The sequence below is a fragment of the Pteropus medius genome, unplaced genomic scaffold (assembly GCF_902729225.1).
Source record: "Pteropus medius unplaced genomic scaffold, Ma_sr-lr_union100, whole genome shotgun sequence".
Lineage (NCBI taxonomy): Eukaryota > Metazoa > Chordata > Mammalia > Chiroptera > Pteropodidae > Pteropus > Pteropus medius.
Window position 1 is genome coordinate 18,298,671 of NW_024351729.1, and position 12,987 is coordinate 18,311,657.

At 36.4% G+C, this 12,987-nt stretch overlaps 1 long non-coding RNA gene across 1 annotated transcript in view; it reads right to left on the reverse strand.

The window, feature by feature from the left end:
* Positions 1–12,638, reverse strand: part of LOC120587611 (uncharacterized) — a 52,151-nt gene extending 39,513 nt beyond the window's left edge. Inside the window, exon 1 of the long non-coding RNA XR_005649039.1 lies at positions 11,578–12,638. This is a non-coding gene — a long non-coding RNA (uncharacterized LOC120587611). The remainder of the gene's footprint in view (positions 1–11,577) is intronic.
* Between the last annotated feature and the right edge of the window lie 349 nt (positions 12,639–12,987).

Consider the following 12,987-nt stretch of genomic DNA (forward strand, 5'->3'; position numbering starts at 1 on the left):
AGGAAGGAAGGAAGGAAGGAAGGAAGGAAAAAAGAAAGGCATGATTTCTGCTATCACAGAGTCTGTAACACAGAGATTGAGGCAGACATTAAACACTACAAAAATACTGCAGTTTATTATTTCTGCATTGGTTTAAGTTCTAAGAAATAAAAATACTGGGTGAGCAAAGGTATATAAAGCAGACTCTGATGTGGTAACATCTTTCATTTTTATACAATTTGTAAAATGCTTTCACATGTGAAATCTCATTAAGCTCAAAGGACAACCCTACAAGGAAGGGAGAGCAGTTATTAATATCATAGTACAGATGAAGGACTGAAGACTCTGAGGTTAAGTGTATTTCACAAGGTCAAGTAGCTAGTGGAACACAGGGCCAGCAGTAGGGTTCAGGTCTTCCTTTTAACATTCTCTTCTTCATATCACACTGCCATGGAGCCATTTAATGGAGCCATTTTGGAAAGTGAAACATTTGAGGAAGCTGTCAATTTTGTTGGTTGTCCCACATAACAACAGTCTTCAGCAGAAAAAGCACTTATAGCATAGGTTTTTATATTTGAGCCATGTGCCCCAAATTACTTAATTCTTTTCAATCTAAAAATAATGTCAATTTAGGTATAAGTCTCCCTACTTCAGAATTTTTTAAGGTCCCCATAACTAACACTTTAGTAAGAAATAACTCCTGGGTTTTTCTGTTCTTTTTGTTCTCCAAAATGGGAAAACATGGAAATCATCATATTGGTTAAGTATTATGAGTAGAACTGAAAAATTATGAGTAGAACTGAAAAATTCCATTGTGTCAGATTTGGGCTAGGAACAGGCAGTTTTATGTTCTCCTTTTTAAATTCTTATATTATAAAAGTAATAAATATATACCTGACTTTTTTTTGTAACAAATTCAAACGAAGGAAAACGTTTAAAAAAAGCGTGATTGTTTCACCTGGCCCACTTCCTTCACCAGAGGTAAAACACTGTTAATACTGTTGAATAGAAAAATGTTGTTTGGTGCAGATTATTTCAGAAGTATATTTTATGTGGTAATTTTACTTTACAATTTCTTGATATTATAAACAATGTCGTAACAGATATATTTTCATATTTTTTTGTACACTAACAATTATTTCACAATAGATGTCTAGGAGTAAAACTGCGGGTCAATACTTCTGTACATAGCTTTTCGGTTACTGAAATTGCCCTCCCAAAATTAAGTACCATCTTACACTGCCAAAGCTTTGCATGTGACTGTCATCCTATTTGTTTCAGCTTTATTGGGGTATAACTGACAAATACAATTATAAGATATTTGAAGTGTATGTGTATATTGTGAAAAGATTCCTCCCATCATATTAATTATGGTTAATTAACCATTTATTACATCACATAATTATCTTTTTTGGTGAGAAAGTTCTGCTCTCTCAGCAAACTTGAATTATACAATAGTGTTATCAAAGTATAGTTACCACGTTATAACTAGATCCTCAGATGTTATTCATTCTATAAATGGAAGTTTGTACTCTTTTACCAACCTCTCCCTATTTCCCTCACAATTCCAGTCCCTGGGAACCACTTTTTAACTCTTTTTAAATGAGTTCAACTTTGGTTGGGAGTGTTGTTGTTTTTTATTGTTTTTGTTTTTTTTTTTAGATTATGCATGTGATACCATGCAGTAGTTGTGTTTGTCTGGCTTATTTCACTTAGCATGATCCCCTCCAGGGTTGTCCATATTGTTGCGAATGATAGAATTTCATTGTTTTTCAAAGCAGAATAATATTCTTAGTGTGTGTGTGTGTGTGTGTGTGTGTGTGTGTGTGTGTGTGTGTGTGTGTGTGTATACTGCATTTCTTTTATCCATTTATCCATTGATGGTTGTTTCCATACCTTGGCTATTGTGAATAATACTGCAATGAACATGGGAATGCCATCCTTTTTAATATTTGTAAACTAATGGCAAAAAAAATTGTTATTTAATTTGAATCCATCTGATTTGTTGTAACGTTAAGTGTCCCATCATGAGATTTTTTTTTTTATCTCTGTACTTTTTCCTCTTCATAGCCTTTGAAACCTTTTCTACTTTTTGGTTGTTTTCAGATCATTTTTTTTTTCTTATTTGAAGGATCCTTTTATAATTATAGGTATGTTTATGTTTGTGTGTGTATGTGTATGTTAAAAATAATTTATCCCAAACTGTCAATTGTGATCTAATTTCATTTAGTTGTTTTCGTACTACAGTTATGTTGTACATTTTTAGGCAGCTGTGCTGGATATTTCCTGTTTTTGCTTGGTTGCTTTTGTCTAACATTTATTCCACGTACTTTAGGAAAATGGCCTGATTTTCTTTTCCCCATTTGATAATTTTATGGCACCATTGATCAAGGTGCCTTGTCCTCTTATAACTTGTGTGCTAAAATGGGATTTATATTCTCTATTGGACGAAATCCATTTGCTTGTTAATGAACAGGGCTCACTTGCTTCACCATGCACGTGAAACATTTACTTCATCTTCAAACTTCCACAAGCTAACTTTCATCTCTATGGAATTGCTAAATGGACCTACCAAGGACAATCAAATGCTCATACACCCAAAGAATTAGACAAGCCCTAGAGATTGTCTGGTATCTAGACAATACTCAATATTCCTATAAGAGGACAGTCAGTAATCTTTTTCTTGCTCATTTCAAAAGTCTTTCACGATAATGACCCTTGAGTCTCTGTCCTCACCATCTATACCAGCCACCAGAGTTGGGTGGATCATTTGATGATACATATTCATCATGAATATGGTGAAGAAAGTGATCCTTAGTATATTCTTATCAAATGCACTAATTCACACATTCTACAAATTCAGCCATGTGTAAGACAAAAAGAATACAAATCAATCAGTGTTTATAATATCCTTTTAAAAATATAAAAGGGAAAAATTGTTTTACTTTCATATAAAAATATATGCCTTGGATTAGTAGTTTGTTTTCTTTTTTCTTTACTACTGTATTTAAAAAATAAAATAATTTCCTTGCTTACTTCAGAAAGTTATTGAAAGGATTATCTGAGATAACATGTGACATATTAAAATATATATGTTTTTTACAAAGGCAAGTTATTTTCATTGCATTTAAGCCATATACTGGAAAAGAAAAAAGCAAGGAGCTAGGAGCCAAGAAACCTAAATTCTAATACTTGTTTTTCCCTAAACTAGTTGTTTAAATCTGATTGATTTATCTGTAAAATGTGAGAATTAAAATCTCTGAATTCTTCCCAGTCTAAAATTAATTTAATTCTTACCACATTAATGGAAGACAATAGAAAGGAAAAACATGAAGGTAAGTTTTTAAAAAGAAAATCAACAAGTTTATTGAATGTCTGGCCTTGTGATGTAACAATGAATAAATTCATTGACTTTAGGGAGCTTACTCTATTATATGTAAATGTGTGCCTAGGAATAGAATAGGCATTGGGGAAGAAGAAAGAGACTCAGTGTGAATCAAGACAAAGGACAAACTTGAATCTCTTGGCACCTCTGTATCTTTTATGATCTTTAAACAACAACCTGCAGAATATAGTGGTTGCTTCACTTCTGCCTCCCAGATTTCATATAAAATGTCTCTAGTAGCCAGTGTCAAAGTACTATGATCTACTCTTTGTCAGTTTAGCAGGTATATACTCCTCTTTTATCCACATTTAATTTCTAAGTAAAGATAATAGCAAAATCATCCTTCCATCTAACATCATGCAATCATTCATTATAAAACCAAAAGCATGCTAAATTTCCCTCCAAAAGTAAATACGAAATCACTTTGTCCTTATTTAGGTGATGCCCATTCCTCTTCTGAGTCACCTACTGATATCTTGCAATTTAAATTGTAAACTGATATTTAAGGTGGTAGAGAAATGGGGGTGTGTGGCCCATAAGCAGTCTTGGCTTAATTTTTAACATAGAATGGAGGTACTAAGGGGCTCCACAAGGGACCTCTTGAATTCTAGACATACTCCTTATGCATCTTGTGTAACAGCAGCCCAGTTACCCCTGATACTCATAATCACTCCAGCCACTATAGCATTAACTTATATTTTGCTTTTTTGTTCACTGGCATGAGGAGCCCAAGGTAGAAAAAGTGGCATTTTCAACTTGTAGTTTAATGAAACCATTGTCCTGCTCCCTGGTGGAAGCAATTCTCCCTTGGAAACAAAGATCTCTAGACCGACAAAGCCAAAACTTGCTGGTGGATCATTAGAGGTAGAATGAGAGGAACTATTCCCATTTTCATGCTTTAGCTCCCAGAGCCAAGATTCTTGGCTATGGGAGAAAGAGCAACATTTGTCAGATATTTGGAACATATACTACTACATCCTCAAAGACATTTCTGTAGCCTCACAGGGTACCACCCAGCTGGTGCTGTAACTGAGTCATCCAAAGGCCACTCCACCATTCTACCAAGTCAGCTGCTTCAGAGCGATAGGGAACTCAATAGGGAATACGCCCATTGCTGCACTTGATTTACTATAAAGCGAGGTGTTTTTTAGTTTTGTTTTGTTTTGTTTCGTTTTGTTTCTTTTTGTTTTTTTGGTAAGAAGCAATACTGTGTGAAATGCCATGGTTGTGAATAATGCATTCTGTAAGTATATGGATGGTGGTTTTTGCTGAAGCACTGTAGGCAGGGAAGGTAAATCTATACCCAGAGTAAGTGTGTATTTCATTGAAAAAAAAGCACTACCCCTTCCATGATAGAAATAATCCCATATAATCTACCTGCCACCATGTGGCTAGATGATTCCTCTAGTGAATGATGCTGCATCAAGCCTCACTGTTGGTTTCCGCCCTTGGCTAGTTCGACATTTAGCAGTGGCCATATCCAGATTAGCTTCGGCGAGCGGAAGTTCACATTGCTGAGTCCATGTGTAGCATTCATCCTACTGCTGTCCTCACTTTGTTCATGGTGCCCACTGGACAAGGATAGGGATGGCTGGAGAAAGGGCCTGGCTGACATCTATGTTGTCCATCCTCCTCTGCCGAGGCTGCTCCTTTGTGATCATTCACATCTGACACAAGTAACTTCCACTGTGCGCCCATTAACCGTGGTCTATTTACATACATCTTCCCCAGTGCTCCTGATCTCCAGTTTTCGAAGGCCTCATATTTATTCCTTCTAAATCCGTGACCATTCAGCTAAACTGTTAGCCGCTACCCACAAAGCAACACAAATCCACATCTCTGGCCATCTCTCCTTCAAGGAAAAATGAACAACCACGTGCAGTGTTCAGTGTTTAACTCACTGGAAAGATTTCTCATCTCCACTGTCTTTTCGGTTCGCCCCAGGATGAGGCAGTAGTACTCTAGCTAGCCATGTGCAGGAATTGCCAATATATTGTGCAGAACCATCTGTAAAATGAGCCTCACTTTTCTTTCTTTGTGAGCTGCTTATAGGAAACTCCCTTTGAGGTCATAGGTGTAAAATGAGAAGAGCTGCAATGTAGCCAGTGTATGGGACCATGGCATCTGCACCACTTATTTATTCATTCAGGACCTGTTTGAGTCTGATTCTGTATATACCACTTCTATATGGTGATGTGTCTACACTCAACTTAGGGCTTGCTGGGCCACAAACACACAGTTCATTTAGTGGCTCTTGGTCCACTAAGAGGTTCAAAATTCCAATCTCTACTGAGGCTCAAACCAAGATAGTTGATTCTCAAAACAAACAAACAAACAAACAAACAAACAAACAAACAAAATAGCTGTCTAAAAGTCTGTACTCTGATACAGTTATACAGGTTTACCAAAAACTATATCTGCCAAGACACTATAAACACCATTGGATCTGCTGCTCAGATGGTCAAGCTCACACAGTATTCTGGACCTGTGGCTCAGGCGTCTCTTGTTCTGCACTCCATTCAAAACAGGCAACCTTTCAGGTTTCTTGGTGAATAGGTTGGAGTAGTACACCCAAACAGACCCACTAAGTATTGTACCTCTTTCTTATTGGTAGGGGGTGCTAGATGCATCAACTTATCCTCATCTTGGAAAAGATATGTGGATGTGCCCCAGACCAATCTCCAACACGGCAAGGATCTGGACTTGTGTGGGATTTGCCATGTTTTAGTATTCATGTGTCTTACCAAAGTGTCTTAAGTAGCACATAGGGTCTTAAGTACTTCAGACATTTCCAGGTCCAAACATGTGATATCATCAATGTAATGAACTAGTATGATATCCTCTAGAATGAAAAGATATCTGAAGATGAAATTATAAACAAGAATTGTAGAATTGATACAGCCCTGAGATAGGGCAGTGGCAGTGTATTGTTGATCCTGCCCATTAAATGCAAACTGCTGATGATAGCAGGATGTATCTTCAGGGAATATAGCAGTTGTCAGGTTGATATCTATATCTATCTATATCTATATCATCTATATCTATATGTAAGTACCAGGGGAGGTGTACATTTACTCCAGCAACAAAAATCATATCTGGATTAGCAATTACACTTGGAGTCACCAGCTAATTAAATTTATTATAGTCCACTGCCATTCTTCAAGATTCATCTGTCTTCAGCACAGGACAAATAGACAAGTTGAATGGGAATATGGTAGGAATAGGAATCACCACCTCTGCATCTTTCAAGTACTTGGTGATGTTACTAATCACTGCAATCCCTCTAAGAATGTGGTATTGCCCTTGGTTTACTATCTCTGCATGCAGAACCATTTGTAGGAGCTTCCACATGTCCTTGCTTGCCTTAATAACCAATATGAGAATTCTAAAAGTTACTGAGTACTTCTGTTCCAACTATATTTCCTGAAACTGGGAGAAAACTTCACAGGGAACACTTGAAGACATGCTGAACTCATTGCATATTGGAACTGATCTGGGCCCAAGCTAATACTCTATCAATTATCTGACCTGCCTAAGCCTTATTCTGATTGGAGAACCATAGTAATATTTGGGTTTCCAGGAATTAATGTCATTTCAGAGCCAGTGTCTCATAATCCCTAAACAATCTGTTTATTTACCCTTTTACAATGAATGTTCATCCTGTTAAGTATCCTTAGTTCCCTTTGAAGAATGCTAGGAGAGAGAATATCCTATAAATGTGCAGTTATATAGCAGGGTTCCTCCTCAAAGGAGTCTGGTCTTCCCTTTGTTCAAGGAACTCTGAGACTATTAACGAGCTCAGGTCAGAACTGATCATAGTTATCTGTTGTGGTGACCCAAGTCAAGTTTTTGTTCACACGATCTAGAGCTTTACTACTTCATTAAGTAAGACTTTGGTAGCTGCCAACTGATTTCAGTTTTAAGATCATCATTATCACCCAGCCAATGTCAACAATCTACATTGGTAGAGTCATCCTAATGACTCCCTCAGCTCTGCTGCCCATTGTGATCATCATATGCATATTGTCTTTGGTAATTATGTACAGCCACTTATCAGTCACTTTCAAGCAATTCCCATTATCTCCACTGGATTCCAGATCAGTTTTATGGCAAGAACCCCTACCATTCCTAGCCTGTAGAGGGTATGTACCAAAGAGCTCTTCAAGGATTCCAGAGTTCTCCTCATAAATATATTTCTTGTAGCTTTGGACAGCTTTGGTAGAGGAGGTATCCTCTGGACCTTCCCAAAGTTAAGGGGTGTTTATACTAGTCTTATATAATAAATCCTCTCTAGCATTTCAATCTCCCTAAGCCTTTGGATACCTTTCCCTATGGTACACCAAGAAAGCTCTAACATTACAATTTTATTTAGTATAAGTTGACTTTGGGTTTAGGTTTCAGTCAACCAATAAATCAAATTGTTAGACTCCTTCTTCATTGCTCAAGATGTCACCATAAACCCAGAATCTGTATATAGCACCCTTATCAACAAATTCAGCTTATTCAACATTATTTCTTTTCACTCTAATCCAGTTTGCTTACCTGGGAATTTAAATGCCAACCACATTACTTTCTTCTTCTAAGTTTTCCAGTACATTTAAAAGCAAGCAATCTACCCCATTATATACCTTATTTTCAGTAGACTGTTCCATTGCAGAAACTTTATTACCCCAAAAGCTTGCCTCCTATAGGTACTTGATACAAGTGTCAAACTGAACACTTAAATAATTTTTTGTCATTAGATTACTGGTGTCCCTGCCCACAGTAACACTGATGGATTTAAATCCAATAAGATCATAGAACCAGTTTCAGGTCCTCACCTCTAATATTCTGCTGCCTTGGAACCTTAAAGCTTCTATTACCAATGACTTCAGCACTTAGTTTTTAATTTCAAGGATGCAGAACAACTATGATATTATAGAATAAAGAATTTAGTATGTAGTAATTACAACATAAAATTGTAAAGGAACCTGAGGTATTAAAGGTCTTGAAAATGATCAGAAAAAAGTCACTACCAGCCCTGGTGTGAGTGAACCAGCTGAGTTTTCAGAAAGCTAAGAATGACCACTTTCTGGTGTTGACCATGAAGTAGGCTGATGTAGAATACTATGGGAAGGTTGTGGTCTTTCTTGGATATTGCTTCTGTGCTTTCACAGCAAAACATATGATGGTGGGCCCTGCATAGCTCTTGATCAGAAATGCCAAGAGTTAGAAAGGGGAACGGGTTGCAGAGTGGGAAAAGGCAAGAACACAGTGAAAGAAGTATGTCGGAAGGTCCCGATGTAGGAAACAGCTTGGTTTATTTAAAACAGTGAAGATGAGAAGAGTGCCTGGAGGTAGAAGAAAAGAGTAGAAGGTTAATTCAAGATGAAGTTGCAAAGATAGAAATAGTCAAATCATGTAGGACCTTATAGGAATTTGCAAGTTATTCTAAATGCCTTGGGAAACCATTAAAGGGATTTGTAATAACTATGATCATTATAACTATCATCATATTTACTTACTTTGTGCCAGAAACTATGGTAATCATTTTACATATCACCTAACATTTACTGAGCAGATGCTATACACTAGACACTATGCTGGGTACCAGAGATTTAAATAGTGAACATGAACACCAGTTTCAAGAAGTTTACAATCTAGTAATCATTGTTGCATTTAATCCTCATAATATCCCTGTGAGGTAAGAAACTGAGGCATAGGAGGGAAATATTAAGTTAAATTGCCTGAGATTATCCAATTAGAAATTTATAGAGCTGGTATTTGGATACTGCTCAGTAATATTCTCAATAACTTTTTTTTAAGCAGTAGTCTATCTGCCTCCCATACTGTTATGTAAACACTCAGATAAACCCAAGGAATAAATCACTGGGATACGATTAATCTCTTTTCTCATGGTCTTTGGTTCCCTAGCTTGTGTCAATATGTACGTCTTAGGTTATAAATTTCACTTGAGCAAGGAACTAAGACAGCCTTGAGTATGTGGTGTCCTTTGCAGAATTCAGAGCAATTAAATTTACCAGCTCTCTCAGTTTATCATGTGTGTGGTGTGTGCTGAGCAGATGCTTGGCTGTCCATCATGAGACTTAAAGTTCCGTGCTATATCGGACATGCTAACTGGATGACACATCCAATTTGGTGACTTCTTATTGGAATCACATTGCTTTGTCATGTTCTCTTTCTTTAAACAGAAAGTATAATCAGAAATACTTTTTTAAAAGTTTTTTTTTTTAAGTTTCTGATTGACTCTAAGAAAAAAAGAGTTAATTTAATGCTGAACACATTAAACCAGCATTGGACAGATAAAAATCTAAATTTGGTTGTCATAACTGTCAGGACATTTAGAAACCAAATAACTCACACCCTGCTAATTGCTTTTATGTTCATTTATCCAAGAGACATGAGTCATCTCTCACAGAATCCTAATTATGAATGACTTACACCTTGTTGATGACAGAGCTCTGTGTTATTCTTATAAAAACTATTCAAGAAGTATTTTGTTTGAAATAATTTTAACTTTCTCTGATTTTAGTTTATCTGATAAACTTATATTTATTCTCAAAAATTTGCGACCTAGGGGTCGAACCTTGGCTGCCTGTCTTTTTTGTATCCAGAGGTTGTTCAGAAGCCAAGAAAACGGAATTTGTGAACATTTTGCTGCAAAGAGTGTTGATGCTGTGATGACAGATTAATCTAGGCACGTGATTGCCAAAGCTGTTTTGGAAGCACTGACTCTTTTCAGTAGGGAACCCAAAAACACCATGAAAGACAGTTGAGACATGGAAATCCATGTAGTGCATATTTGAGTCAATGAAAACAAGGGCCACCACATTCCAGAGCAATCAAGAAGTTATTACATCACTATTAGGGTCTAGGTATACATTTTCTAATTGAGTATTAAATATGAAGAATTATTCCAAGATTGAAAGGGGAAAATTAATATAAATATAACTCATAGACTATAATGTTTTAAATATTTATTGACACGAAAAGTCTGCTGATTCAGATTTAAATGTTATGAAATGTTGCGCACGTGCACACACACACACGCACACACACACAAGCACTTGATAACAAAACATTTTGCTTGATCCTTGATTTTTCCACGTTTTACAGAAATGGAAATGGCAGCTTGCCTTAACTACTACCATGCCAGCATTTCTTCCCAAGCCCCAGGTGTAATCAGTCCTGGCAAACAGATATTTGAAGGCTGAAGCACATATAGTTTAGGTCTATTTTTGGCAAGTGTTTCTTTGGTCTAACTTTCTTTTAAACCATCAGCTGTCCATTATAGGGACCATGTTGGGTTGACCATGTGAAAAATGAGGCACAAGGGTGGTTTTCCAAGAATTAAGCTGTGAAGACTAATGCTTGACTCCCCTAAAATATCCGGGAATTTCACATTAAGGAAAGATTGACACATAATTAAAATAGAATTCATGTATTTATTCAGCATAGGGAGTGGTAGTACAAACTATCTGGAACATTATTCCAAATGGGAGGATCCAGCAATGGGGATCAATCTTTCTGCTGAGTCAAATGTTGGTTTCTCTTCTGAGAATTCTGATGTATGCACATCAGCTTTTGTTATGTGTATATCTTGCTAGTAGATGCAAGAAATATTTTTCTTTAAATGAGCAACTTTCCTGGTATCACTGCCATTAATATTCATAAATTATCATAACTGTGGTGCTTCAAAAGCACCTCAAGATTATATAAAATAAATTACAGGATTTCTGTTTTTCATAACTGGAAAGAAGAGCACAGATAGAGAGCTTCAGGTCATGTGGTTTACCAGCAGGCAGAACCAGTAAGAAAACAAAGCCTACCCTATTATTTTAATCTGACAACAATAAACCACCTGCATTTGGAAACAGTCATAAAATAGGACTTGAACTCAAGGCCTGATGTGATTTTTAAAATCATATTAAGGGTTCTTAGAAGCTTAATCAACTTCTCTCAGTTTAAGCCTTTCTATGTCCTATGCAACAAATTCAATTTAATTTTTAGTTGAGTTAAATTCCACTAGAGGTAAACAATCTTTAAAGGGAGAATACTAAATTCTTTAAATAAATTTCCAAATTATCTGAAATCTTTGATTAATGGGTCTTATGAGAAGAAAATAAATTCTACCTTTCTTCCCCCATCTACCCCTTCTAGCTTCCCTCTTCTCCCTCCTTCCCTCCATCCTTTCCTCCTTTTTCCCTTCCTACCTTCCTTTCTTTCTTCTTTCTATCCTTTTCTTCTTCTCCTCCTCTTCCTCCTTCTTCTATTTGGTCTTACTATCAAGACAAGAAATTTCATTACATTTATAATAGTTATTGTCATATCCAAATACCACATTATTATAAATTACTCCATTCATAGTAATATAAACTCCTTCCCCCATATTCCTACTCATACTCTTCCTGCTTTCTCATTCTTAACCAAGAATCTAGCGCATTACATAGCAAATAATAATTCTCCTATAAGGCAGGAATTACCAATGCAAATATAAGTTACTCTAGGCCAGTGTAAATTCCACATGGTAAAGGGAGTAGAGGGTGGTGGTTATAGGATACTGTCTGTTTCACTGCCACTGCTATATATGTTCATAGTCATAGGAAGAATCCACATCACAACTCTGGTCGATAGTGTCATGTCTGCATTAATAAGGAAATTAAAATCTTACTGTCAGAGTCGACTCATTACAGTTTACTTCCTAGAGCAAAAGTTTATTAGGAATATTTAAAAAACCAGTTTGTAGCCAGGATCAGGAACCAGGAAGCATGGAGTAAAGTAGACCGCAATCAGTAAAACAGTACTTGGTTACCAAGCATTTGGGGCAGGATCAGACAGGCTGGGAACCTGCTGGGCATCATGCTTCCTGGTTATAAGAATACAGGTCAATCATATGAGCTCAGTGCCAGGCTGAGAGCAGGATGTTGGGTGGGAGAGGTAGGGGCCAAGCTCGAAAACAAATGCATGAGAAAAATATTTTGTTCTTGATTCTCTCATGAGGCCACAGATACAAAGTGGTCATAAATCTGATTAATTTTGACCATTGTGTATTAAATAGCCTAGAAATTAATTAAACATCTTTAGGCATGGGCTGGAAATGCATTGCAGATGATTGGCATCAAAGTTTATTCTTCTCATAGGTTAAAAAATTACAAAATTGATGTGGTGGACTATCTATACATTACAACTTTCACTGTTTCTGAAGCATAAGGATAAAATTGTACTATTTTATTGTTATGAATAAGGTAACTTCACTTGGAAAAAGACGACTTTTCAAAATCTTATCAATAAAGTGTAATAAAGAAATACTTCTGAAGGTAGTTAAATGAGCAAAGACAAACATATGCTCTACCTTTTCCTCACATTTAATAATACAATTGGTAGAACCTCTAAGATGAAGTGTAGATAGAGAAATTCATTCATCTATACCTCCAACAAATATCAGGTCTGGACTGTGAAAGTAGATTTGGAGAGCCATCAGCCAATAAGAGGTCACTGAAGCTGCATATCCTAGAAATAGTAGACAAATTCCAGGTCCAATAGTGTTAAATGCTACTAATAGGTTAAGTGAAATGAGGACTGAGAATTGACTTTTGGATTTAGTGACATGAGGATCGTTAGTG